We start from the raw sequence: 27507 nt of genomic DNA on the forward strand, positions 1-27507 counted from the left end.
TCCCGCGCTGTCTCCTAGCTCTCCGCTCACAGAACACTTTGTTCGCCATGAAAAAATAAACACGACGACACTGCTAAGTTCGTTTGCATCAAACAGCTGTATTATTCACCACAAAACTTATTTCTAACTGGAGATAAACAAAACAAAAATCTGTATTCAATTATTGAGAGGAGACTTACACACTTTCTTACAGAGGAGAGGAGACTCACAGGGAAACAAGCTCAGGTTCCAAACAGTCCCTTTTAATCACCAGTCACAGACTAAGACGGAGACGGAGAGAGCGGGAGTAGATGATGGTGCAAATTCACTGATGGTGTATGTAAGCAGAGTTAGAATAGCGCTTGGATGACTTGAGGGCAGTGGAGGAGGGGAGGGAGGTCAGGGAATGCTGGGGTAGCAACGAGAAAAGAACCCTTAGCCCCTGAAACTCTTGTTCTCTCCCCTCCCAGAGCAGTTGTTGTCGGTTTGCAGGCACGTCAGCAGTGTCCCCTTGGCATGGCCAGCTGTCAGAATGCAAGATAATCCTCTGAGGTATCTCCCCACCAGGCCAGGACATGGTATGGCCCCCGTCCCCCACTGCTGCCCCGGCCTGCACCACACTGTCTGTCTGTCTGTGTGGGTCACGTTAAAGGTTTATTATGGGGTATCAGGCAAAAGGCTGGGACAGACACACATTTAGATTTGTTAGCATAGACATACAGTACAGACAGACAGAAAGATACAACATAGATAGATCTACCCCAACAAACATGCCCGCACACACACACACACACACACACACACGCACACTAAAATCTTGTCTGGTTTTGAGAGTAAATCTTAAATGGTAAACCAATCCATCCTGGCTCCTACACAAGGTAGCCATTTTCCCATGTTGCCACGGACGTTGTATAGGTAAAAGAAGACCTTAGGCGCTAATTTAGCTAATCATAGCCTTTTTATTCACATAGGGCTAAAACCTCAAATCACCATCAACATCAGCAAAGTCTCGAGGGCTTGTTTAATCAAAATATTTAACATGTCCCACAAGGAAAATACGGCTTTTGTGTATTGAGTAACACCTGTGTTTGACTGTGCGTATAAATAGGCTCAGTCTTTGTTGTCGACTCACTCTTTGACTGTAGCAACAGTATTACAGCTGTTGGGATTTCTATCAAATTAAAGTTAATCATATCAACAATCTCCTCTCCGGCCCTCATGGACTTGGTGAGATGTGAGGAAGGTCATAGATGGGCTTCCGTCTCAAATGGCACCTTATTCCCTAAGTAGTGCACTACTTTTGACCAGGGCCCATAGGGAATATATAGGGAATAGAGTGCCATTTGGAACGCTACCTTGGAAGAAAGCCGTTCTTAAGCACTTTGTTTGCTGGCATTTATGCCACGATGTTGATGGTAATGAATTGGTATTTTTCTCTGAACTGCATTGAACTGTGTACAGCATATCTGCTAAATCGGTCTCTCTCTCTGATTCAACTCTGTTAAACCATCCCTCAATCCGTCACGCTGCTGTCTTTCATCAGACTCTTTCGTTCTCTCCATCCGTTCACTGAACCCACTGGCTTCTCTACTGTATATTTTTAAGGTATTTTCAAATTGTATTAAAAGATTTATTATAGATATGAAGATGGGGCGGCAGGTAGCTTAGTGGTTAAGAGCGTTGTGCCAGTAACCGAAAGATCGCTGGTTCTAATCCCCGAGCCGACTAGGTGAAAAATCTGTCGATGTGCCCTTAAGCAAGGCACTTAACCCGAATTGCTCCTGTAAGTCGCTCTGGATAAGAGTGTCTGCTAAATGACTAAAATGTAAAAAAATGAAATAGAGGAGAGGGATACAGTAGAGAAAGTGAGAGGCAGAACGGGGGATCCAACCGCTTCTTCCAGGGGCATTTGTGGTCTGGGGACGGCAACACTACCACTAGACCAGCCCCGGCACTACCACTTGGCTTCACTATCGAGGTTCTAGATATGTAGTAGTATTAAGCAGTTCATTTGTCAAGCATGGTTTACTAACACTCACAGCTGGTCCCTAGGCGCCCATCATATATTAGCCAACCATGAGTAGATTCAATTCTCCTGTGTGTGTCTGTGAGGTGTTTATCTGATTTATACCCCACCAAACCTTTTGTGTTAGTGATGGAGGAACATAAATGACCATACATCAAAGTACATATATCACTGCCTATTAACCATTAACCATAGATCATTATTGATAGTGTCTATTGAATAGATAGTACAACAGTAAACTACTTAAAGGGATAGTTCAGTGATTTTACTGTCAGGGCGTGTGTAGGTGTGGTGTAGGAAATCAGATGCAGGACGCAGACGGTAGGTTCCAAAAGCTGTATTCCGACCCAAACACAGGCAACAGGGCAAACAAAGCCCAACAGCTAAACTACGCCCAAGGCGTGTAGGCAAAATGCGCACAAACAGGTGCGACAAAATATGTAGTGCACGAAACAAGTGCAAACGAGCTCCAGCGCAGTGGAGAGAAATATGCTCAACCGAGCAAACACAACACTGACGAAAACAATCACACACAACACAAGACAAACACAACGAGAAACTTATAGGACACTAATCACGTAAAACAGAAACAGGTGTGACACAAACAGACAAAAGCAAACGAACATGAAAACATAAATCGGTGGCAGCTAGAATTCCGGAGACGACGAACGCCGAAGCCTGCCCGAACAAGGGAGAGAGGCAGCCTCGGCCGAAACCGTGACAGTACCCCCCCCTTGACGCGCGGCTCCAGACGCGCGCCGACTCCGGCCTTGGGGACGACCCGGAGGCCGCGGCGCAGGGCGCGTCGGATACCCCCGATGGAATTCCGTCAGGAGCGACGGGTCCAAGATGTCTCTCCTCGGCACCCAGCACCGCTCCTCCGGACCGTACCCCTCCCACTCCACTAGATACTGAAGACCCCCTCTCCGACGTCTAGAATCCAAGATGGATCTCACGGTGTACGCCGGTGCCCCCTCGATGTCCAACGGGGGCGGGGGGGTCTCCAAGATCTCATGTTCTTGGAGCGGGCCTGCTACCACCGGCCTGAGAAGGGACACATGGAACGAGGGGTTAATACATTTATACTCCACTGGCAACTGTAATCTATAACAAACCTCGTTCAACCTTCTCAGGACTTTAAATGGCCCTACAAACCGCCGACCCAGTTTCCGACAGGGCAGGCGGAGGGGCAGGTTTCTGGCAGAGAGCCAGACTCGATCTCCAGGTGCGTACACAGGCCCCTCACTGCGGTGTAGGTCGGCGCTCGTCTTCTGTCGACGTATGGCACGCTGCAGATGGACGTGTGCAGCGTTCCACGTCTCCTCCGAGCGCCGCACCCACTCATCCACAGCGGGGGCCTCGATCTGGCTCTCATGCCATGGTGCCAGAACCGGCTGGTACCCTAAAACACACTGAAAAGGGGTTAGTTGGGTGGAGGAGTGGCGAAGAGAGTTCTGTGCCATCTCAGCCCAGGGCACATATCTCGCCCACTCCTCCGGCCGGTCCCGGCAGTATGTTCTGAGAAACCTGCCCACATCCTGGTTTACGCGTTCCACCTGCCCATTACTCTCCGGGTGGTAACCCGAGGTGAGACTCACCGAGACCCCCAACCGCTCCATAAAAGCTCTCCAGACTCTGGAGGTGAATTGGGGACCCCGGTCAGCCACAATGTCCTCGGGCACCCCGTAGTGCCGGAACACATGAGTGAATAGTGCTTCGGCGGTTTGTAGGGCAGTAGGAAGACCCGGCATGGGGAGCAAACGACAGGCCTTAGAGAACCGATCCACAACGACCAGGAGTGTAGTATTCCCTTGAGAGAGGGGAAGGTCAGTTATAAAATCCACCGAGAGGTGGGACCATGGTCGTTGTGGAACGGGCAGGGGTAGTAACTTACCCCTAGGCAGATGTCTAGGCGCCTTACACTGGGCGCACACCGAGCAGGAGGAAACATAAACCCTCACATCCCTGGCCAACGTAGGCCACCAATATTTGGCACTAAGACAGTGCACTGTCCGGCCGATACCCGGATGTCCAGAGGAGGGTGACGTGTGAGCCCAATAGATCAATCGATCCCGACACTCGAGCGGAACATACTTCCGACCCTCCGGGCATTGTGGTGGACTAGGGTCGGTGCGTAATGCCCGCTCGAGCTCAGAATCGAGCTCCCACACCACCGGTGCCACTAGACACGACTCCGGCAGTATGGGAGTGGGCTCCACGGACCTCTCCTCCCCGTCATACCGCCGAGACAGTGCATCTGCCTTACCGTTTTGTGACCCAGGGATGTAGGTGATCTTAAAAGAGAAACGGGTCAAAAACATACTCCATCTAGCCTGTCGAGGGTTCAGCCTCCTCGCTGCCCGGATGTACTCCAGGTTACGGTGGTCCGTCAAAATGAGGAAAGGGTGTTGAGCCCCCTCAAGCCAGTGCCTCCACACCTTAAGGGCTTGGACCACAGCTAACAGCTCCCTGTCCCCTACGTCATAATTTCGCTCCGCCGGGCTGAGCTTCTTGGAATAGAAGGCAACGGGGCGGAGTTTAGGTGGCGCGCCTGACCGTTGGGACAGCACGGCGCCAATACCGGCTTCAGACGCGTCCACCTCTACCTGAAATGGTAAAGAGGGATCCGGATGCGCCAGCACCGGAGCCGAGGTGAACAGGTCCTTCAGCTTCTTAAAAGCCCGGTCCGCCTCGACTGACCACTGCAGACGCACCGGGCCCCCCTTTAAGAGAGACGTGATGGGAGCTGCCACCTGCCCAAAACCCCGGATAAACCTCCGGTAGTAATTCGCAAACCCCAAAAACTGCTGCACCTCTTTCACAGTGGTTGGTGTTTGCCAATTACTCACGGCTGACACTCGGTCTACCTCCATCTTCACCCCTGACGCAGACAACTGATACCCCAAGAAGGAAATCGACTCCTGGAAAAACAGACACTTCTCTGCCTTCACATACAGGTCGTGCTCCACCAGCCTCCGCAACACTCTGCGCACCAGGGCCACATGCTCGACACGGGTAGGTGAGTACACGAGGATGTCATCTATGTACACCACCACTCCCTGTCCCTGCATGTCCCTGAAGATCTCATCCACGAATGATTGGAAAACTGACGGAGCATTCATCAACCCGTATGGCATGACGAGATACTCGTAATGGCCCGAGGTGGTACTAAAGGCTGTTTTCCATTCATCATCCTTCCTGATGCGCACCAAGTTGTACGCGCTCCTGAGATCTAATTTCGTGAAGAAACGCGCCCCATGCAACGACTCAGTCATGGTCGCAATCAGCGGGAGTGGATAACTATACTTCACCGTAATCTGATTGAGACCACGGTAGTCGATGCACGGACGCAACCCCCCATCCTTCTTCTTCACGAAAAAGAAACTCGAGGACGCGGGGGAAGTGGACGGCCGTATGTATCCTTGTCTCAGTGATTCGTCTATGTAAACCTCCATAGCTTTCTTCTCCTCCTGAGACAGAGGATACACATGACTCCGTGGGAGCGCAGCTCCTGCCTGAAGGTCTATCGCACAATCCCCCTGCCTATGGGGTGGCAATCGCGTCGCCCTCGCCTTACTAAACGCGATAGCCAGATCCCCATACTCAGGTGGAATGTGCAATGCGGGCACCTGGTTTGGACTTTCCACCGAGGTAGCCCCTAAGGAAACGCCCAAACATCTACCCACACACTGAGCAGACCACTCCTTCAGAGCCCTCTCCTGCCACGAAATAACGGGGTTATGGGTACTTAACCAGGGCATGCCCAGCACCACCGGATACGCAGGAGAGTCAATCAGAAACAGTTGTATTATCTCCTGATGACTCCCCTGCGCACACATCCTAAGTGGCGCCGTGACCTCCCTGATTAAGCCCGTACCCAACGGACGACTATCTAGGGCGTGAACGGGAAAAGGAACTTCCACAGGGAGAAGGGGAAACCCTAACTCTAAACAAAACTTCTTATCAATGAAATTCCCAGCCGCGCCTGAATCTACCAGCGCCTTACACTGGGAATGAGGTGCCACCTGCGGAAAACACACAGGCATACAAAAATGGGCAACAGTGAGCTCTGGGTGAGTGGGGCGCCTACTCACCTGGAGGGAATCCCCAGTGCGGGACCTGTCGTCATCTCCCCGAGGAGGCCATCCCCAGCACCTAGCCGCGGTGTGTCCTCCCCGACCACAGTTGGTGCAGTGGATGGACCCCCCACTCTGCCGACTCCTCCTACCTCTAGCGCCAGCGCCCCCGAGCTCCATAGGACACGGCTCGGGTGCGCTGGAGGATGGAATGGACGGACCCCCCTCAGGACGTCCGCGGGTAGCCAATAGGTTATCCAACCTAATTGACATGTCGACCAGCTGGTCGAAAGTGAGACTGGCGTCCCGACAGGCCAGCTCCCGACGGACGTCCTCTCTGAGGCTACATCGGTAGAGATCGATGAGGGCCCGATCATTCCACCCTGCATCTGCCGCTAGAGTACGGAATTCGAGTGCGAATTCCTGGGCACTCCTCCTCCCCTGCCTAAGGAAGACCAGACGCTCCCCCGCCGCTTTCCCCTCCGGGGGATGGTCGAACACCGCCCTAAAGCGGCGGGAGAACTCGGTGTAGGTAATGGTCGTGGCGTCGATCCTCCTCCACTCCGCGTTGGCCCACTCCAACGCTTTACCGGCCAGGCAGGAGATTAGGGCGGACACGCTCTCATGCCCTGAAGGTGCCGGATGGACTGTGGCCAGGTACAGCTCGACCTGGAGCAAGAACCCCTGACACCCAGCCGCTGTCCCGTCGTAAGCCCTCGGGAGAGATAGACGGACTCCTCGATGTTCCGGTGCTGGAACGGGCGGGCTGGCCGATGGTGCTGGCTGGGCGGGCGGTGGTGGAGGCGAACCCCAGCCTCGGAGTGTGGAAATAACCTCCTGCAGGGCGTTCCCCATCTGCAGGAGTTGCTCCTGCTGATCCCGAACCTGGGCTTCCAGTCTTGTCTGGGCTGCTTCTGCTCCTGCTGATTCCATGGGTGGTGTGTGATTCTGTCAGGGCGTGTGTAGGTGTGGTGTAGGAAATCAGATGCAGGACGCAGACGGTAGGTTCCAAAAGCTGTATTCCGACCCAAACACAGGCAACAGGGCAAACAAAGCCCAACAGCTAAACTACGCCCAAGGCGTGTAGGCAAAATGCGCACAAACAGGTGCGACAAAATATGTAGTGCACGAAACAAGTGCAAACGAGCTCCAGCGCAGTGGAGAGAAATATGCTCAACCGAGCAAACACAACACTGACGAAAACAATCACACACAACACAAGACAAACACAACGAGAAACTTATAGGACACTAATCACGTAAAACAGAAACAGGTGTGACACAAACAGACAAAAGCAAACGAACATGAAAACATAAATCGGTGGCAGCTAGAATTCCGGAGACGACGAACGCCGAAGCCTGCCCGAACAAGGGAGAGAGGCAGCCTCGGCCGAAACCGTGACATTTACATATTTAGATATTTGTTTCCTTATCTTGAAAGCAGTCACTCCTTGTCCATAGACTGCTTTTCAAGGTAATTCAAGTTCATATCTAATTATGTAAAATCGCTGAACTATCCATTTAATAATATAATATTATTAATTACTAGTCACCATACAGTGAGCAGTGTATGAAACAAACTGGAGCGTCACAAGTATTTATTTACTTTTCCTAATACACACCAGAGCTGTTTGCCTACCTAATCTCAGAAATGCATCTGTTCTGTGTTTGTTTTACAGTCAGTTCAGTACCAGGAGTGCTCAGGGCAGTGTGGAGCTCTTCTGTTTCTCTGTGTGCATCCCAAATGGCACCCTATTTCCTATGTAGTGCACTACTTTAGGGCTCTAGTCAAAAGTAGTACACTATGTAGGGAATATGGTGCAGTTTGGGACACAAGCTCTGTCTAATCTTAGTCCATTTGTTATACTCTACCTCCATTCTACCCTTTTCTTTCCCCATTGGGCACAAACTGGTTGAATCAACGTTGTTCCGCATCATTTCAACCTCCAAAAATCTATATGATGACGTTGAATCAACGTTGAAAACTAATCGGATTTGAAAAGTCATCCACGTAAGGGTATTTCATATTATTTTCACCCAACTTTTAACCTCAATTAAATGACAGTGACATTTTTTGTTGATTTCACGTTGAATTCAAGTTAGAAGACAACTGAAAACTAGACGTTGAACTGACGTCTGTGTCCAATGGATCTTATTTTATTTTTCTACCCTTTCTGTAGCTGCATGGGTTCTGTGGGTCAAGCAGGTGAGCGAGGTGTACACATGGAGTGAGACTTGACCAGTGAGAACAAATTAACTCCCAAAACTTCTACTGCTGCGTATTCACATGGCATCCAAAGGTTCAGTTGGGAGTGAATAAAGTGGAACTATCATAGGATAGGAGACAGTGGCATACAGTGGCATACAGAGCAAGCATACAGGGGGGGCAGCATTTTCCTCAAGCAAACCTACACGCACTGTGAGTAAACGTAACGTTTTAAATCAACAGGAAATTGTCAGAAAAAGGTTACAGCATATTATAATTTCACTCGCCCCAACTATTTGAAATATTACTGTGCGTTTGCGCACAGAACAGGTGAGGAAAATTTCACCCTGGGACTTTAAAAAAAACGTTCCCACTACTTCAAAATCCTAATTTCGACCCTTGATTACTTGTCTCTCTCTCTCTCTCTCTCCCTCTCGCTCTCTCTCTCTCTCCTCTTGTGTGTCAGTCAGCATGTTGTTTACCCTAGAACCGCAATAGATGTTTAATTTTGTAAAAAAATAGGCCCCCAAAAAAAGACACATCCTGCTCCTTCCCCGACTTTTCCGAAATGTTTGTATTTGACATTGCTCATTTGTCAGAATGTTTCAATCATTAACAGACAAATATTTAGAGCCTTTTTACAATGTTTTTTTACACCAATTCCCAACCTGCCAAAACAATGCGCAGTAGGACATTGGTACCCAGCCAGGTGCTAATGTGTCGCTCTCTCCTCACTGAATGAATGACAAATGGATGAATGGGCGATAATTGTGCACATTACTTCACAATTTAATTTAAATTAGGCCTAACTGACTGGTAAGGAGGGTGAAGAAGTTGATTTAATTTAGAACAACCATGATGTAATGAGTTTGTGTTATGCCTATTTATCAGCGTTGGCGCTCATGTTAATCATTTTATAATTTGACCGCGCCTTGAGGGTTGATACCATTCTCTTTTACGTTTTACTTTGTAAAAATAAGTTGTTACGGGGCTGTTTGATTTATTACAACTCTATTACTTATCACATTTATTGTAAGGGAAATGAAAACATGCTACAGTGGCTTGCGAAAGTATTCACCCCCCTTGGCATTTTTCCTATTTTGTTGCCTTACAACCTGGAATTAAATTTTATTTTTTGGGGGTTGTATCATTTGATTTACAAAACATGCATGCCACTTTGAAGATGCAAAATATTTGTTATTGTGAAACAAACAAGAAATAAGACAAAAAAACTGAAAACTTGAGCGTGCATAACTATTCTCCCACATGACTTTTGGCAAACACAAAATGTGTTTGCTTATTCTTTTCTTTAAGCAATGGCTTTTTTCTGTCCAGTCTTCCGTAATGCCCATCTCTGTGGAGTGTATGGCTTAAAGTGGTCCTATGGACAGATACTCCAATCTCCACTTTGGAGATCCTTCAGGGTTATCTTTGGTCTCTTTGTTGCGTCTCTGATTAATGCCCTCCTTGCCTGGTCCGTGAGTTTTGGTGGGCGGCCCTCTCTTGGCAGGTTTGTAGTGGTGCCATATTCTTTCCATTTTTTAATAATGGTTTAATGGTGCTCCGTGGGATGATCTGTACTTCTCCACAACTTTGTCCCTGACCTGTCTGGAGAGCTCCTTGGTCTTCATGGTGCTGCTTGCTTGGTGGTGCCCCTTGCTTAGTGGTGTTGCAGACTCTGGGGCCTTTCAGAACAGGTGTATATATACTGAGATCATGTGACAGATCATGTGACACTTAGATTGCACAAAGGTGGACTTTATTTAACTAATTATGTGACTTCTGAAGGTAATTGGTTGCACCAGATCTTATTTAGGGGCTTCATAGCAAAGGGGGTGAATACATATGCACGCACCACTTTTCCGTTATTTATTTCTGACAATTCTTTGAAACAAGTTCTTTTTTTCATTTCACTTCACCAATTTGGACTATTTTGTGTATGTCCGTTACATGAAATCCAAATAAAAATCCATTTAAATTACAGGTTGTAATGCAACAAAATAGGAAAAACGCCAAGGGGGATGAATACTTTTGCAAGGCACTGTATGTGTTGCACTAGGCCTTTTAAAAGAATGCTAAACATATTCATGACTATCCAAGTTGATGAGCGAGGGGAAACAAATGGTGCCAGTCAGCCTGCGCAGCCAGCCCGTCAAAACTACACCTAACCTATACCAAAACTAATTTCACACATAATAAGAGTTAGCCTAAAGAAAATAATAAAACTGACAATGGTCTGTGTGACAATATTATCAGTTGTCAAATTGTACATGAAGACATGGACGCAGCTTGTAATTGATAGATGCAGGGAAAGGAGCATCACTTTATCAAATCCTCCTTCAGAGTCACATGCAGGTAAAACATTTTGATTTCTAAATAGCGTCAGAAAGAGCATATTCTGTAGTTTCTATGACACCTTTGTCAAATAACTCAAAGTTCAAGAGGTCGTGCAGCTCTATTTCCAAATTTCACTTTTTCCAAGAATATCTGCAGTGTCCATGCGTTCAGCACATGACCACTCGCGTTGCAGCATTTCTCTGGCTACTAAGCAGAGACTAGTAACATAATAAACTTAAAATATGCTATTCTGTTTTTCTTATTTCCACAATGTTTCTTTAGACCTGCCAAAACGAAATTATTAAGACTTCTTTGTGATGGACTTGAACTAGCGGTTTGTAGTTTATACTTTTAGCCTAAAGTAACATAAACTAATGAAAATGCTATTATTTTCTTTTGAAATAATTGTTTTTTAGTATTTTAATGTTACCTAAGACCTTTATAAACACAACCAAATTATTATTCTTCTAATAGCATATATGAAATATATTTATTAGACTGCTAGAATGTTGATGTGTCATTGACTGGAAGTGTACAAAATTGGCTTTAGGCCTAGGTTTTTCACTAGGACTTTGTAGAATTATACAAAACATATCCTTGACTCTATCTAAACCACTATTGTTATATTTTTATATGGATATATTTCCACGAATATTTCTTCATGCAATTCATGGTTTACAATTATTTATGCACTATTTATCATGCGTTGGTGTTTAAGTTTGCGCACCTTGCAGGTTGAAATGCAACTGATGCAGTATGCTAAAGGAGACGCCCGGCAACGTTCTCAAAGGCCAGGCGGTTCTAGTTTTAAGACCATATTGGTCCACAGTCAGGTGAACTTTCTGAGAACTATTGGAATAGTCTAAGGATTACTTACCGATTACGGGGGGTTAAGTTCAAGTTGTTAGGTCTATATTTAGTAGGTGGAAACTCCATAGTGAAGAAGAGAGGGGCAAAAAATGAGAAAGAGATCCTATTTGCCATGTCAACCTTCCTGTTCTTAATCTACTCTGATCCTGTTGGAGGATAAAGTTCAAAAAACACTATGGCGCAAGTACGCACACACACACACACACTCCTCCCTAGTTTAATTGAACAGACGGGGCGCAAAGGCTCCCAAAGCCACATCTAGGCCCTCTGACATAAAAATAACTGTCATGTATTGGTAGGAGAAACACTGCAATAACCAAATGGAAAGCGCATTTCACCACAACAAATACAATCTCCTGCCTTCGTGTTTTGACACTGCCTTGCTACAGATCACAGAATGGACAGTGTATTCTGAAGAAGAGTGACACAGATGAAATGCATTCACTTCAGTATGGCGAGAGTCTGAGTCTCCCCTTGGGGAGATATGTGTATTGTGACATATGCCACTGTGCATCTGAAGTCATCTGAGAGGATGAGAGGGGCGACTGAGGCAAGGAAGGATGTTCGAAGGATGTCAGTCATCACTGAGGATAGGAATGATGATAATGAAGATCATGAAGACGATGATGACAATGATGTCGATAAAGACCATGACAATTTGCTCCTATGGATTGACATGGCAGTGAGCACAACAACATACTTTGTGCCACGAACACTCATGGTACAGTAAGCAGTACATCTTTACTCCGTAGTGGAAGAGACTGAGAGTCCTCCACTCCACCTCCCTTTTGTTATATCTCTCCCTCCCTCTCTCCTCCCTCTCTCTCTCTCCCTCTATCACCCCATCTCTCACTGCATGACCTCATGGAAGGAAGATCGCCCTAAAGCCACAGTGGTTATAGAACAGACAAAAGTACTAATCTAGGGGAAGCTGCCGTCGCTTGTGGTTTGGAGGCCGAGAGGGGGAAAAAGTGACTTAGCCGCGTGGCTCCTTTCTTCTCTCTACTCCTCCATAAACTGAGGGATAAAATAGAAGGAGATGATAATTAGAACAAGCCTAATTTCAATAGTGATATAAGTGAAAGAGGGTTAGAGCTGGTGGTTTTGTGAAGACGCTGTGGGATGAGGCTGGTGGATTCTCTCACTGGCTCTGAGCCGCTTGCTGATCCAGCCTAAGTCAGGAACCACATCCTGGACCCAACCTATAGCCTCTCCATCTGCAACCAATGAGCGCATTCAAAACAGAACCACATGGACCTCGGGCAGTATAGTAACACGGAGGCGCACACACACACACACACACACACTCCCTCCCTCTTGAGCTAGCTCAGACATCTGATACTCATTCACACTGCCAGCTAAATGGGTCCCTCATCACCACAGACCTGCAAGGCATTTCAATTGAAATTCGTTTTTATTTGTGTGGCCTCTTTTTACAAAGAGCCTATAACATACCCTCCAAGTCAAATGGATGCAAAATTATAACTGAATGATAACTTCCACCCTGACCAGCATTGAGGCAGACTTGTCGAGTCTTGTTACCATGTTTGCATTTGACAAAATACCAATCAAAAATCCTGATGAAGGCTAATGACCGAAATGCGCTGGTTTTACTTTGAACAATAAAGAAGCACTTTCATCAACTTCTACTGTCCTCCAAGAGTTGCTGAACTTTCTCTTCATTCAGTTGGCCACTCAATTCATGCACCTCTGTTGGAGAGCGAGGTAGTGGTAGTGTTCCCTTACCTTTGCATATGACAAAATGGAAAGACAAAGTAGCAGGATGCGGAGGGTACTCAGTAGAACATCGTATATTGTTTGGTTTTAAGGGTGCCACACCGGGGAGTAGGGTGAAGACGCCTTTAGACGCTGATCTTGGGTCAGTTTTGCGTTTTCCCCACTAATGGCTAAGGTTAAGATTGGGGGAGGGGAAGCTGATCCTAGATCTGTACCTAGGGGAAACTTCACCCTGGAGCAAGCCAAACCAGCAACCTCAGAGGCCTCATTAACTTATTAGCTTACCACAAATCCATCCAAAAGGGTGCTGACTTGCCAGGTCAGTTCTCTCTGCGTCCCAAATGGTACCCTATTCCCTATAGAATGCACTACTTTTGACCATGGCCCATAGGGCTCAGATGAGGTCAAAAGTAGTGCACTATATAGGGAATAGGGAATAGCAATGAATAGTTAGCACATAAGGACAGTCTTTACCACTGTTGGGCAATTTGTCTGTCTTGAAAGAACACTATGGATCTATCCTAAATGGCACACTACTTTTGACCGGGCCCATTGGGCTCTGGTCAAAAGTAGTGCAGTATGTAGGGAATAGTGTCCAATTTGGGATGCAGCCCAGGAGGGATATAGTTCTTTCAAGACAGACAAATGGCCAAATAAACAGTTGTAAGGAGTTTCCTTGTGTCCTTCCTAAAAAACAGATGAATGTTGACAATATTAAATTAACTCTGATTTGCCATTAAAGCACAAATTACACAAATAAAGGCATTAGTGGAAAAAAGGTTATATCTAATAAGGATGGACTAAGGCAGGCGGGGGCAAAGTACGACCTACGACCTTCAATCCGGCCCGCGAGACATTTTTTAAATGAAAAAAATATTATTATATTTGAGTTACGATTTTTGGCCTAAAATGACTCATTCCATGATATACAGAGGTGGTCCTCTGTAGCTCAGCTGGTAGAGCACGGCGCTTGTAACGCTAATGTAGTGGTTTCGATCCCCGGGACCACCCATACATAAAAAATGTATGCACGCATGACTGTAAGTCGCTTTGGATAAAAGCGTCTGCTAAATGGCTTATTATTATTATTATATACAAACAACCTCCAATTGATGGCGCTGTAGCCTGGCAGCGCGCTCTGTATTTGGGCCTACAGTCAGATTCAGAATGCGCACAGTCATCATAGCCACTTCATTGCTTGACGACTTTTGACGTGAAAAATGAGTGCTGTGAAAATGAGAAAAGTGGACTCTGAATGTCGTGTTTAAAGAAGAATGGACAGCAAAATACTTGTTTTACTAATATTGGACATAAGGCCAAGATATGCCAATAAAGTGTTGCCATTTTAAAGGAATATCATCTCAATCGTCATTTTTCAAGCAAGCATGCTAAAATTGTGTTAAAGCTGGAAAATGTTGTCAAAGTGGTTGTAAAACTTGTCAACTTTATACGGGCAAGGGGGCTTTACCATCGTCAGTTCATTCAGCTGCTCAATGACACAGAGGCAGAGCACCAGGACTTGTTGTACCATTCAAATGTGCGCTGGCTAAGCCTGGGAAAAGTATTTTGCCGTGTGTGGGAACTGAGAGTGGAGATAGGTATGTTCCTTGATACGGTTGGTAAAGCTGACGACTTCTCAGAGTTGAAAGACACAGACTGCCTGGGTGACTTTGCTTTCGGTGTGGACATATTGGGGCATCTGAACGATCTAAATGAGAAACTGCAGGGAAATTGTGTTTTTGTGCATGAACTGTATTCCAACGTGAAAGCATTCAAGGCCAAACTTATGTTGTTCTCCAGACAAATGAGCAGCCGCTCTCTCGCTCATTTTCCGATCACTGGCCGCACTGAACGCGCGCCCACATCGCAGTGCCGCACTGAGACATACAGTGGCACTTTGATTGACCTGCATCATATTCATTGTGATTTAAAAGCCTAAACTGCTTGAAATCCTAAATCAGCACTCCTGCTTTTTTTGAAAGATATCATGAAGAACCAAACAAGTTTTACTACTGCTCTCAACATTGCTGCCCTGAAGTTAATAGCGCTATAGACAAAGCTCACTGGGAAAACATTGTGATGGACTACTTCCTGGAGAATTATCGTGCCTTGCTGAGACTCTCTCTGATTCTGAAAATGAATCAGACAATAAGGAAATCCCTGATTTAGGTAAAAACATTTTAATTGAACCAGACATTGTAGTCTTCTGATGAGAATGGTGGGGAAGAAATGGTGTCGTTGTCAAGGAAGAAGTTGACCGAGTTTTGAAATCAGTGGAATGCCTGGTGGAAGCAGAGAGATGATTGCCAAATGCAGAGCGATTCCAAAAAGAGAACACAGAAAGAAGGCTCTACCTTACCTGTCACCCTAGACCCATTTCAATTTGTTTACCGCCCCAATAGATCCACAGATGATGCAATCGCCATCACACTGCACACTGCCCTATCCCATCTGGACAAGAGGAATACCCACGTTCATTGCTGTTCATTGACTATAGCTCAGCATTCAACACCATAGTATCCTCCAAGCAAAGTCAAATGTGGAGACAATGAAATCTAGGATAGGTCTGTATAGGTTAATGGTTCTTTCAGATTATGTGCCAAAATCCAAAATGAATGGAAGCACCATGTTCTTTCCAGATTTGCGATGCTTATGTCTTCTGTCAATTTTGGTTGAGGCCTAAAGCTGCATCTTGATAACCAATGGGCTGGGACAGGAACTCATCTTGACATTAGACTATGACAGAGGTTTGAAAACATCTGACAAACTTTGATTTTAGAGTGTAATATCCCTTTAACTTTGATTCATAACAGCCCTTCACCACTTTCTCCAGGTGTAGACAATCTCAAAGGTCTCTCAATCAAATTGAAAGAAATAGAGTTGACTTTAGCTTTACTCAAGTTATTTAAATTAATGAGTTAAGTAGTATGGATAGGAATACAACATGAAGTGCACACCTCGTAAAGAACAAAGCCAAATGGAGCTCCCTTCCCTAGCCAACAAAGTGGACACGTATTAGCCTATCACCAAACAGTAAATCAGTAATACCTGCTCAAGCTGAGAGCCAATGAGGATCAGGAACATGATGACCTACTGTATACTGTAAACTCCCTTCCCCTCTGACATGAGAAGACAACTATAATTACAACTATAATTACTTTAAAACTGTGATTAACCATATGGCACTTCTTTAACTTCTCCCATCTTTACATTTCATATGTTTCTCCTATCCCCCTGGCAAAACCATTTAAATCTACATGACTTCAGTATTGCTGGTCTTAATTTGGGCTAGTGTTAACTACAGCGACATTTGACTCTTTATTGCGAACAGAGAGAAAGTCCATTAAAGGGCTACTGTAACATAGCGTTAAAAGGTTCCTGGAGTGTTGCCTGCCTGTGTGTCTTTAAAAGAGTCCTTTCTACAACATACTGAATGCTCCTATTGAGTGAATACAGAGAAACACACTGACCAGAGTAGCGGTCTACATCAGTATGAGGGAAGCTTTCAAAGGCACTCTGTATGTGAACGATGAAGGCAAACTAACTGACACGCACAAAGTCAGGTACAGTTTGTTCAGATAAGCAAAAAGGTGTGATGGGTCCGCACTCAAAAATATGTTGCATAAAGCTTACTTCATTTTTGTATTATTATTATTGTTGTTGTTGTTGTTGTTGTTGTTGTTGTTGTTGTTATTATTATTATTTTCACTGCATCAGGGATAGCGTACACAAGACGTTTCAGCTTCTGTGTGTGCAGGGAACACAGGTGAGCAAATGATGAGCAGCAGGTGCTTCTAATCAGAGTTGCCACTCATCTGCCAATCAGAGATGTTGCTTCTCTGGTCTACCTGCATACAAGTTACAATCACAAAGAAATACATAGAAATACAGACTTATAGGGCATGGGAGCGGCCATGACGGGCAATTGGGGGTATCAGGCGTGAACCGTCCATGCATCAATTGCCTTAGGTGCTCACTTGGATACATTATATCAATTTATGAGAGCTTATCATAAAGGAAATCAGGCTAAGCCGTTGTCGTGCCCTCTTCATGATTGTCTTGGTGTGCTTGGACCATGTTAGTTTGTTGGTGATGTGGACACCAAGGAACTTTAAGCTCTCAACCTGCTCCACTACAGCCCTGTCGATGAGAATGGGGGCATGCTCGGTCCTCCTCTTTTTCCTGTAGTCCACAATCATCTCCTTTGTCTTGATCACGTTGAGGGAGAGGTTGTTGTCCTGGCACCACACGGCCAGGTCTCTGACCTCCTCCCTATAGGCTGTATCGTCGTTGTCAGTGATCAGGCCTACCACTGTTGTGTCATTAGCAAACTTAATGATGGTGTTGGAGTCATGCCTGGCCATGCAGTCATGACTGAACAGGGAGTACAGGAGGGGACTGAGCACGCACCCCTGAGGGGCCCCCGTGTTGAGGATCAGCGTGGCAGATGTGTTGTTACCTACCCTTATCACCTGGGGGCGGTCCGTCAGGAAGTCCAGGATCCAGCGGCAGAGGGAGGTGTTTAGTCCCAGGGTCCTTAGCTTAGTGATGAGCTTTGAGGGCACTATGGTGTTGAACGCTGAGCTGTAGTCAATGAATAGCATTCTCACATAGGCGTTCCTTTTGTCCAGGTGTGAAAGGGCAGTGTGGAGTGCAATAGAGATTGCATCATCTATGGATCTGTTGGGCGGTATGCAAATTGGAGTGGGTCTAGGGTTTCTGGGATAATGGTGTTGATGTGAGCCATGACCAGCCTTTCAAAGCACTTCATGGCTACAGACGTGAGTGCTACGGGTCGGTAGTCATTTAGGCAGGTTACTTTAGTGTTCTTGGGCACAGGGACTATGGTGGTCTGCTTGAAACATGTTGGTATTACAGACTCAGACAGGGAGAGGTTGAAAATGTCAGTGAAGACACTTGCCAGTTGGTCAGCGCATGCTCGGAGTACACGTCCTGGTAATCAGTCTGGCCCTGCGGCCTTGTGAATGTTGACCTGTATAAAGGTCTTACTCACATCGGCTACGGAGAGCGTGATCACACAGTCGTCCGGAACAGCTGATGCTCTCATGCATGTTTCAGTGTTAATTTCCTCAAAGCGAGCATAGAAGTAATTTAGCTTGTCTGGTAGGCTTGTGTCACTGGGCAGCTCGCGGCTGTGCTTCCCTTTGTAGTCTGTAATAGTTTTCAAGCCCTGCCACATCCAACGAGCGTCGGAGCCGGTGTAGTACGATTCGATCTTAGTCCTTTATTGACGCTTTGCCTGTTTGATGGTTAGTCGGAGGGCATAGCGGGATTTCTTATAAGCTTCCGGGTTAGAGTCCCGCTCCTTGAAAGCTGCAGCTCTACCCTTTAGCTCAGTGCGGATGTTGCCTGTAATCCATGGCTTCTGGTTGGGGTATGTACGTATAGTCACTGTGGGGACGACGTCATCGATGCACTTATTGATGAAGCCAGTGACTGATGTGGTGTACTCCTCAATGCCATCGGAAGAATCCCGGGAACATATTCCAGTCTGTGCTAGCAAAACAGTCCTGTAGCTTAGCATCTGCTTCATCTGACCACTTTTTTATTGACCGAGTCACTGTTACTTCCTGCTTTAGTTTTTGTTGTAAGTAGGAATCAGGAGGATAGAGTTATGGTCAAATTTCCCAAATGGAAGGCGAGGGAAAGCTTTTTATGCGTCTCTGTGTGTGGAGTAAAGGTGCACTAGAGTTTTTTTCCCTCTGGTTGCACATTTAACATGCTGGTAGAAAATAGATTAAATGGATTTAAGTTTCCCTGCATTAAAGTCTCCGCCACTAGGAGTGTCACCTCTGGATGAGCGTTTTCCTGTTTGCTTATGACCGTATACAGTTAATTGAGTGCGGTCTTAGTGCCAGCATCGGATTGTGGTGGTAAATAGACAGCTAAGAAGAATATACAGTGAGGGACAAAAGTATTTGATCCCCTGCTGATTTTGTACGTTTGCCCACTGACAAAGAAATGATCAGTCTATTATTTTAATGGTAGGTTTATTTTAACAGTGAGAGACAGAATAAAAACAAAACAATCCAGAAAAACGCATGTCAAGAATGTTATGAATTGATTTGCATTTTAATGAGAGAAATAAGTATTTGACCCCCTCTCAATCAGAAAGATTTCTGGCTCCCAGGTGTCTTTTATACAGGTAACGAGCTGAGATTAGGAGCACACTCTTAAAGGGAGTGCTCCTAATCTCAGCGTGTTACCTGTATAAAAGACACCTGTTCACAGAAGCAATCAATCAATCAGAATCCAAACTCTCCACCATGGCCAAGACCAAAGAGCTCTCCAAGGATGTCAGGGACAAGATTGTAGACCTACAAAAGGCTGGAATGGGCTCGTGGAGTTGCAATGATCATGAGAACAGTGAGGAATCAGCCCAGAACTACACGGGAGGATCTTCTCAAGGATCCCAAGGCAGCTGGGACCATAGTCACAAAGAAAACAATTGGTAACACACTACGTAGTGAAGGACTGAAATCCTACAGCGCCCGCAAGGTCGCAAAGCTCAAGAAAGCAAATATACATGCCCGTCTGAAGTTTGCCAATGAACATCTGAATAATTCAGAGGAGAACTGGGTGAAAGTGTTGTGGTCAAATGAGACCAAAATCGAGCTCTTTAGCATCAACTCAACTCGCAGAGTTTGGAGGAGGAGGAATGCTGCCTATGACCCCAATAACACCATCCCCACCGTCAAACATGGAGGTGGAAACATTATGCTTTGGGGGTGTTTTTCTGCTAAGGTGACAGGACAACTTCACCGCATCAAAGGGACGATGGACGGGGCCATGTACCGTCAAATCATGGGTGAGAACCTCCTTCCCTTAGCCAGGGCATTGAAAATGGGTCGTGGATGGGTATTCCAGCATGACAATGACCCAAAACACACGGCCAAGGCAACAAAGGAGTGAATCAAGAAGAACCACATTAAGGTCCTGGAGTGGCCTAGCCAGTCTCCAGACCTTAATCCCATAGAAAATCTGTGGAGGGAGCTGAAGGTTCGAGTTGCCAAACGTCAGCCTCGAAACCTTAATGACTTGGAGAAGATCTGCAAAGAAGAGTGGGACATAATCCCTCCTGAGATGTGTGCAAACCTGTTGGCCAACTACAAGAAACGTCTGACCTCTGTGATTGCCAACAAGGGTTTTGCCACCAAGTACTAAGTCATGTTTTGCAGAGGGGTCAAATACTTATTTCCCTCATTAAAATTCAAATCAATTCATAAAAATGTTGACATGCGTTTTTCAGGATTTTTTTTGTTGTTATTCTGTCTCTCACTGTTCAAATAAACCTACCATTAAAATTATAGACTGATCATTTCTTTGTCAGTGGGCAAACGTACAAAATCAGCAGGGGATCAAATACTTTTTTCCCTCACTGTAAACCAATCTAAACTGGAACAATAATTTCAGTAAAGGGTACAACAAGTAACAGATTAGATTAGTTGAGAAAATGTATGTTATTAATATTTGAGTAGTATGAGATTAATTATTCAATCAATGTACATGCAAAAACATAGATATTGAAACAAACAATTATAAAAATCAACTCGCAATAGAGCACGCTGGGAAATATGATAATCTTGGCCGTGGTTTTGGTTATTAACACCAACACTTGGGTTATTTTACACCAGGGCTGCCCAACCCTCTTCCTGGAGATCTACCATCCTGTGGGTTTTCAGTCCAACCCTAATTTAACACACCTGATTCTACTTATTAGCTGCTCAACAAGACCGTAACTAGCTGAATCAGATATGCTAAATTAGGGTTGGACTGAAAACCTACAGGAGAGTAGATCTCCAGGAAGACGGTTGGGCAGCTCTGTTTTACACCAATGAGTGTTAATTTAACAGAGTTAAACACTAGAAATGTTACACAGAAAGATTAACACTAGGTAACACTGGCCAATTTGCTGTGGATATATAAATCAAATTCCGTATCCCAACATAGTTTAAACAAATAATTAGATTTCACCTCCTTCCTCTAGGCAAAATGTAGACTCTTGTACAAGAACACTGTCCATATCATATTTTGCATATCATTTATGAGTTTGCCCCACATATTTATGAAGAACCTTGCCTGATGTCCTTTGTGGTAAGCTATCTCATAAATTGATATAATGTATCCAAGTGAGCAGACACCTAAGGCAATTGATTCATGAAAGGCTCACACCTGATACCCCCAATTGCCCTTCATGCCCGCTCCCTACTGTTATTATATTTTACTGCTGCTTTTTAATAATATTTTATTTGTTTATTATTTTTTACTGATCTATTTTTTTTCTTAAAACTGCATTGATGGTTAAGGGCTTGTATTCGGCGCATGTGGCAAATAAAATTTGATATATTTTATTTGATACCCTATAAGTATTCTCTGTAAATCTTTGAGATTATGACATGTATGCAGGCAGATCAGAGAAGCCACATCCCTGATTGGCAGATGAGTGGCAACCCTCATTAGAAGCACCTGCTGCTCATCGGTTGCTCACCTGTGTTCCCTATAAATGCTGTTTTGAATTAAAAATATTTGTACTTACATACTGAAGGCTGCAAAGCTGGAAAATTAAGTAAGCGTTATGCAACATCTTTGAGTGTGGACCCATCACACCTTTTTGCTTATCTGAATTTACGGGTTTTATGCGCCAACCAAACTTCTGGGAGAGCAAGATGGTCCCCTTATGATTAGGTACAGTTTGTTAAACTGAAACGTGACAACACGCAGACATGATAAGGTGTAGCTCCTGAGTGGCGCAGTGGTCTAAGGCACTGCATCGCAGTGCAAAACTGTGCCACTAGATCCTGGTTCGAATCCAGGCTCTGTCGCAGCCGGCCGCGACCGGGAGACTCATGGGCGGCGCGCAATTGGCCCAGCGTCGTCCAGGGTAGGGGAGGGAATGGCCGGCAGGGATGTAGCTCAGTTGATAGAGCATGGCGTTTGCAACGCCAGGGTTGTGGGTTCGATTCCCACAGGGGGCCAGTATAAAATAATAATAATATGTAAGTCGCTCTGGATAAGAGCGTCTGCTAAATGACTAAAAATGTAAATGTAAATGTAAAATGTGTGCGCGCCACTGACATTAACAGTTATACAAGTCCGACATACAGTGAGGGGAAAAAAGTATTTGATCCCCTGCTGATTTTGTACGTTTGCCCACTGACAAAGACATGATCAGTCTATAATTTTAATAGTAGGTTTATTTGAACAGTGAGAGACATGTCAAAAATGTTATAAATTGATGTGCATTATAATGAGGGAAATAAGTATTTGACCCGTCTGCAAAACATGACTTAGTACTTGGTGGCAAAACCCTTGTTGGCAATCACAGAGGTCAGACGTTTCTTGTAGTTGGCCACCAGGTTTGCACATATCTCAGGAGGGATTTTGTCCCACTCCTCTTTGCAGATCGTCTCCAAGTCATTAAGGTTTCGAGGCTGACATTTGGCAACTCGAACCTTCAGCTCCCTCCACAGATTTTCTATGGGATTAAGGTCTGGAGACTGGCTAGGCCACTCCAGGACCTTAATGTGCTTCTTCTTGAGCCACTCCTTTGTTGCCTTGGCCATGTGTTTTGGGTCATTGTCATGCTGGAATACCCATCCACGACCCATTTTCAATGCCCTGGCTGAGGGAAGGAGGTTCTCAACCAAGATTTGACAGTACATGGCCCCGTCCATCGTCCCTTTGATGCGGTGAAGTTGTCCTGTCCCCTTGGCAGAAAAACACCCCCAAAGCATAATGTGCATAATGTTTCCACCTCCATGTTTGACGGTGGGGATGGTGGTCTTGGGGTCATAGGCAGCATTCCTCCTTCTCCAAACAAGGCGAGTTGAGATGATGCCAAAGAGCTCGATTTTGGTCTCATCTGACCACAACACTTTCACCCAGTTCTCCTCTGAATCATTCAGATATTCATTGGCAAACTTCAGAAGGGCTTGTATATGTGCTTTCTTGAGCAGGGGGACCTTGCGGGCACTGCAGGATTTCAGTCCTTCACAGCGTAGTGTGTTACCAATTGTTTTCTTGGTGACTATGGTCCCAGCTGCCTTGAGATGATTGACAAGATCCTCCTGTGTAGTTCTTGGCTGATTCCTCACCGTTCTCATGATCATTGCAACTCCACGAGGTGAGATCTTGCATGGAGCCCCAGGCCGAGGGAGATTGACAGTTATGTTGTGTTTCTTCCATTTGCGAATAATCGCACCAACTGTTGTCACCTTCTCACCAAGCTGCTTGGCGATGGTCTTGTAGCCCATTCCAGCCTTGTGTAGGTATACAATCTTGTCCCTGACATCCTTGGAGAGCTCTTTGGTCTTGGCCATGGTGGAGAGTTTGGAATCTTATTGATTGATTGCTTCTGTGGACAGGTGTCTTTTATACAGGTAACAAACTGAGATTAGGAGCACTCCCTTTAAGAGTGTGCTCCTAATCTCAGCTCGTTACCTGTATAAAAGACACCTGGGAGCCAGAAATCTTTCTGATTGAGAGGGGGTCAAATACTTATTTCCCTCATTAAAATGCAAATCAATTTATAACATTTTTGACATGCGTTTTTCTGGATTTTGTTGTTGCTATTCTGTCTCTCACTGTTCAAATAAACCTACCATTAAAATTATAGACTGATCATTTCTTTGTCAGTGGGCAAACATACAAAATCAGCAGGGGATCAAATACTTTTTTCCCTCACTGTATGCACTAAGAATTCCATGTTTTAAGGTGAAAGTTTTCTACTTCCCTTTGGCCTTGTCGATTCCTCCAAAATTAATTAGCTAATTATTTAGCAACGTCCAGAATAAGCTTAACTTCAAAAAAGTGAACTCTCTCTTAAAAATGATGTCTTACACAGTAGAAGTTAGAATAGCCTTAACACTTACAGCAGTAGAGACTCTTCAACCCCAACACCCTCAGCTCACTTGTGGGTCAGTTTTGGATTCATGAACGTCACCTGAAAAAGAGCAAAAACAAGAGATTATCATTACATTGCGATTAAGGAAAACATGTTTAAATACGTATGGACAGTATAATGATTACAAGGTCATATCCTGCACACTTAATTGCCTATGTTCTATATTCAGTTTTTCAGGGAGTGTGAATTCCCACAAAAGTTTTTATTGGACAGAGAAGAGATAGGAGAAGAGTGTGTAACAAAGGCAGCGGGTCAGAACCTACGCCGACACTGGCAGATGTGCTGTAGGCTACAGCACTGACCTCTAAGTAATCTGCTATTGTTTTGATTGTAATGAGAAATATCTCATTAGGTTCTGTGTGTATGTTTACGATTCGCACAGTGTGTGCCCCTAAAAACAAAAGGTCAGGGCATCTTTAATAAATGATGCTTATTCTAGTTGGTTATCTTACGTCTCCATCTCTAGCATAGTGCTATGCAGTTCTGTCCCCCTCCCTTGCATATACAGTTGAAGTCGGAAGTTTACATACACTTAGGTTGGAGTCATCAAAACTCGTTTTTCAACCACTCCACACATTTCTTGTTAACAAACTATCATTTTGGCAAGTCGTTTAGGACATCTACTTTGTGCATGACACAAGTAATTTTTCCTACAATTGTTTACAGACAGATTTCACTTATAATTCACTGCATCACAATTCCAGTGGGTCAAAAGTTTACATACACTAAGTTGACTGTGCCTTTAAACAGCTTGGAAAATTCCAGAAAATGATGTCATGGCTTTAGAAGCTTCTGATAGTATAATTGACATAATTTGAGTCAATTGGAGGTGTACCTGTGGATGTATTTCAAGGCCTACCTTCAAACTCAGTGCCTCTTTGCTTGACATCATGGGAAAATCAAAAGAAATCAGCCAAGACCTCAGAAATTTTTTTCCAAACGCCTGAAGGTACCACGCTCATCTGTACAAACAATAGTATGCAAGTATAAATAATATACCATTTATCAGACGCTTTTATCCAAAGCGACTTACAGTCATGTGCGCATACATTTTTACGTATGGGTGGTCCCGGGGATCGAACCCACTACCCTGGCGTTACAAGCGCCATGCTCTACCAATTGAGCTACAGAGGACCACACCATGGGACCACGCAGCCTTCATACCGCTCAGGAAGGAGACGCATTCTGTCTCCTAGAGATTAACGTACTTTGGTGCGAAAACTGCAAATCAATCCCAGAACAACAGCAAAGGACCTTGTGAAGATGCTGGAGGACACAGGTACAAAAGTATCTATATCCACAGTAAAACGAGTCCTATATCAACATAACCTGAAAGGCCGCTCAGCAAGGAAGAAGCCACTGCTCCAAAACCGCCATAAAAAGGCCAGACTATGGATTGCAACTGCACATGGGGACAAATACCGCACTTTTTGGAGAAATGTCCTCTGGTCTGATGAAACAAAAATAGAACTGTTTGGCCATAATGACCATCGTTATGTTTGGAGGAAAAAGCTGAAGAACACCATCCCAACCGTGAAGCACGGGGGTGGCAGCATCATGCTGTGGGGGTGCTTTGCTGCAGGAGGGTCTGGTGCACTTCACAAAATAGATGACATCATGAGGAAGGAAACTTATGTGGATATATTAAAGCAACATCTCAAGACATCAGTCAGGAAGTTAAAGCTTGGTCGCAAATGGGTCTTCCAAATGGACAATGACCCCAAGCATGCTTCCAAAGTTGTGGCAAAATGGCTTAAGGACAACAAAGTCAAGGTATTGGAGTGGCCATCACAAAGCCCTGACCTCAATCCTATAGAACATTTGTGGACAGAACTGAAAAAGTGTGTGCGAGCAAGGAGGCCTACAAACCTGACTCAATTACACCAGCTCTGTCAGGAGGAATGGGCCAAATTCACCCAACTTATTGTGGAAAGCTATCACATAAAAGCTGAAATAAATCATTCTGTCACGCCCTGGCTCTGGGACTCTATTTTGTTGAGCCAGGGTGGGTAGTTTCTATGTGTTTGTGTTCTATGTTTATTATCTAGTATTGTGTTTCTATGTTGGCCAGTGTGGTTCTCAATCAGAGGCAACGAGTATCAGCTGTTGCTTGTTGTCTCTGATTGGGAACCAGACTTAAGCAGCCAGTTTTCCCATAGTGTTTGTGGGATCTTGTTCCTTTTGGTTTGTTAGTACCGTTGGACTTCACGTATCGTTTGTTGTTTTGTTTATCGTGTGTACACTTAATAAAATAAGATGTACGAGTATCACGCTGCGCCTTGGTCCTCCTCCTTCGACAAGCGTGACAGAAGATCCCACCACACCAGGACCAAGCAGCGTGTCCAGGAGCACACGCAGGAGGTAACATTAGTAGATGTCCTCCTCGGTTGGGGGCAGATTACGGAGGAGGAGGCCGTCCGATGCCGGAGGGCTATGAAGGGGGAGACCCAGGCAGGAGAGGAGAAGCGGCGCCAACCGGGCCGTGGTCGGACAGGCGAGAGGCACCCCCAAAAAATGTTTAGGGGGGGGGCACATGGCATGGACGACGGGGCTGCTGGAGGCAGATAAGGGGCGAGTAGGTGGACGAGGTGCGCGTCGCCAGCCCGGCCCGGCCTGTTCCTGCTCCCCGCACCAAGCCAATGGTGTTCGTCGCCAGCCCGGCCCGGCCTGTTCCTGCCCCTCGCACCAAGCCTACGGTGCGCGTCGCCAGCCCGGCCCGGCCTGTTCCTGCTCCCCGCACCAAGCCTACGGTGCGCGTCGCCAGCCCGGCCCGGCCTGTTCCTGCTCCCCGCACCAAGCCTACGGTGCGCGTCGCCAGCCCGGCCCGGCCTGTTCCTGCTCCCCGCACCAAGCCAATGGTGCGCATCGCCAGCCCGGCCCGGCCCGTTCCTGCTCCACGCACCAAGTCAGGGGTGCGCGTCGTCAGCCCAGTCCGGCCCGTTCCTGCTCCACGCACCAAGCCAGGGGTGCGCGTCGTCAGTCCGGCACAACCCGTGCCTGGGTCACCGGTGCCTGGTCAGGTACCGGTCAGCTGCTCCACATTGGAGCCTAAGCAATCCGCTCCACCGATGTCCAGTCCAGCTCCAGCCAGTGGGGCCAGACCGGACCAGGGGCGCTACGGGGGGATTGTTGGAGGGTGGTGGTCAAGCCCGGAGCCGGAACCGCCTCAGAGGAGGAATGCCCACCCAGCCCTTCCCTGTTCGGTTATGTTTAGGCGCGGTCGCGCCTTTGGGGGGGGGTACTGTCACGCCCTGGCTCTGGGACTCTATTATGTTGAGCCAGGGTGGGTAGTTTCTATGTGTTTGTGTTCTATGTTTATTATCTAGTATTGTGTTTCTATGTTGGCCAGTGTG

General features: G+C 45.9%; 1 protein-coding gene across 1 annotated transcript in view; it reads right to left on the minus strand.

Annotated features, from left to right (window-relative positions):
- LOC311135279 (transcription factor SOX-6-like) overlaps positions 1-27507 on the minus strand; it is a 180539-nt gene that overhangs the window by 120917 nt on the left and 32115 nt on the right. The window contains exon 2 of the mRNA XM_084169236.1: positions 24123-24193. The gene's annotated coding sequence lies outside the window, so the exon portion shown is untranslated. The remainder of the gene's footprint in view (positions 1-24122; positions 24194-27507) is intronic.

This window comes from Coregonus lavaretus (genome assembly GCF_964263955.1).
Source record: "Coregonus lavaretus genome assembly, chromosome: 9".
NCBI lineage: Eukaryota > Metazoa > Chordata > Actinopteri > Salmoniformes > Salmonidae > Coregonus > Coregonus lavaretus.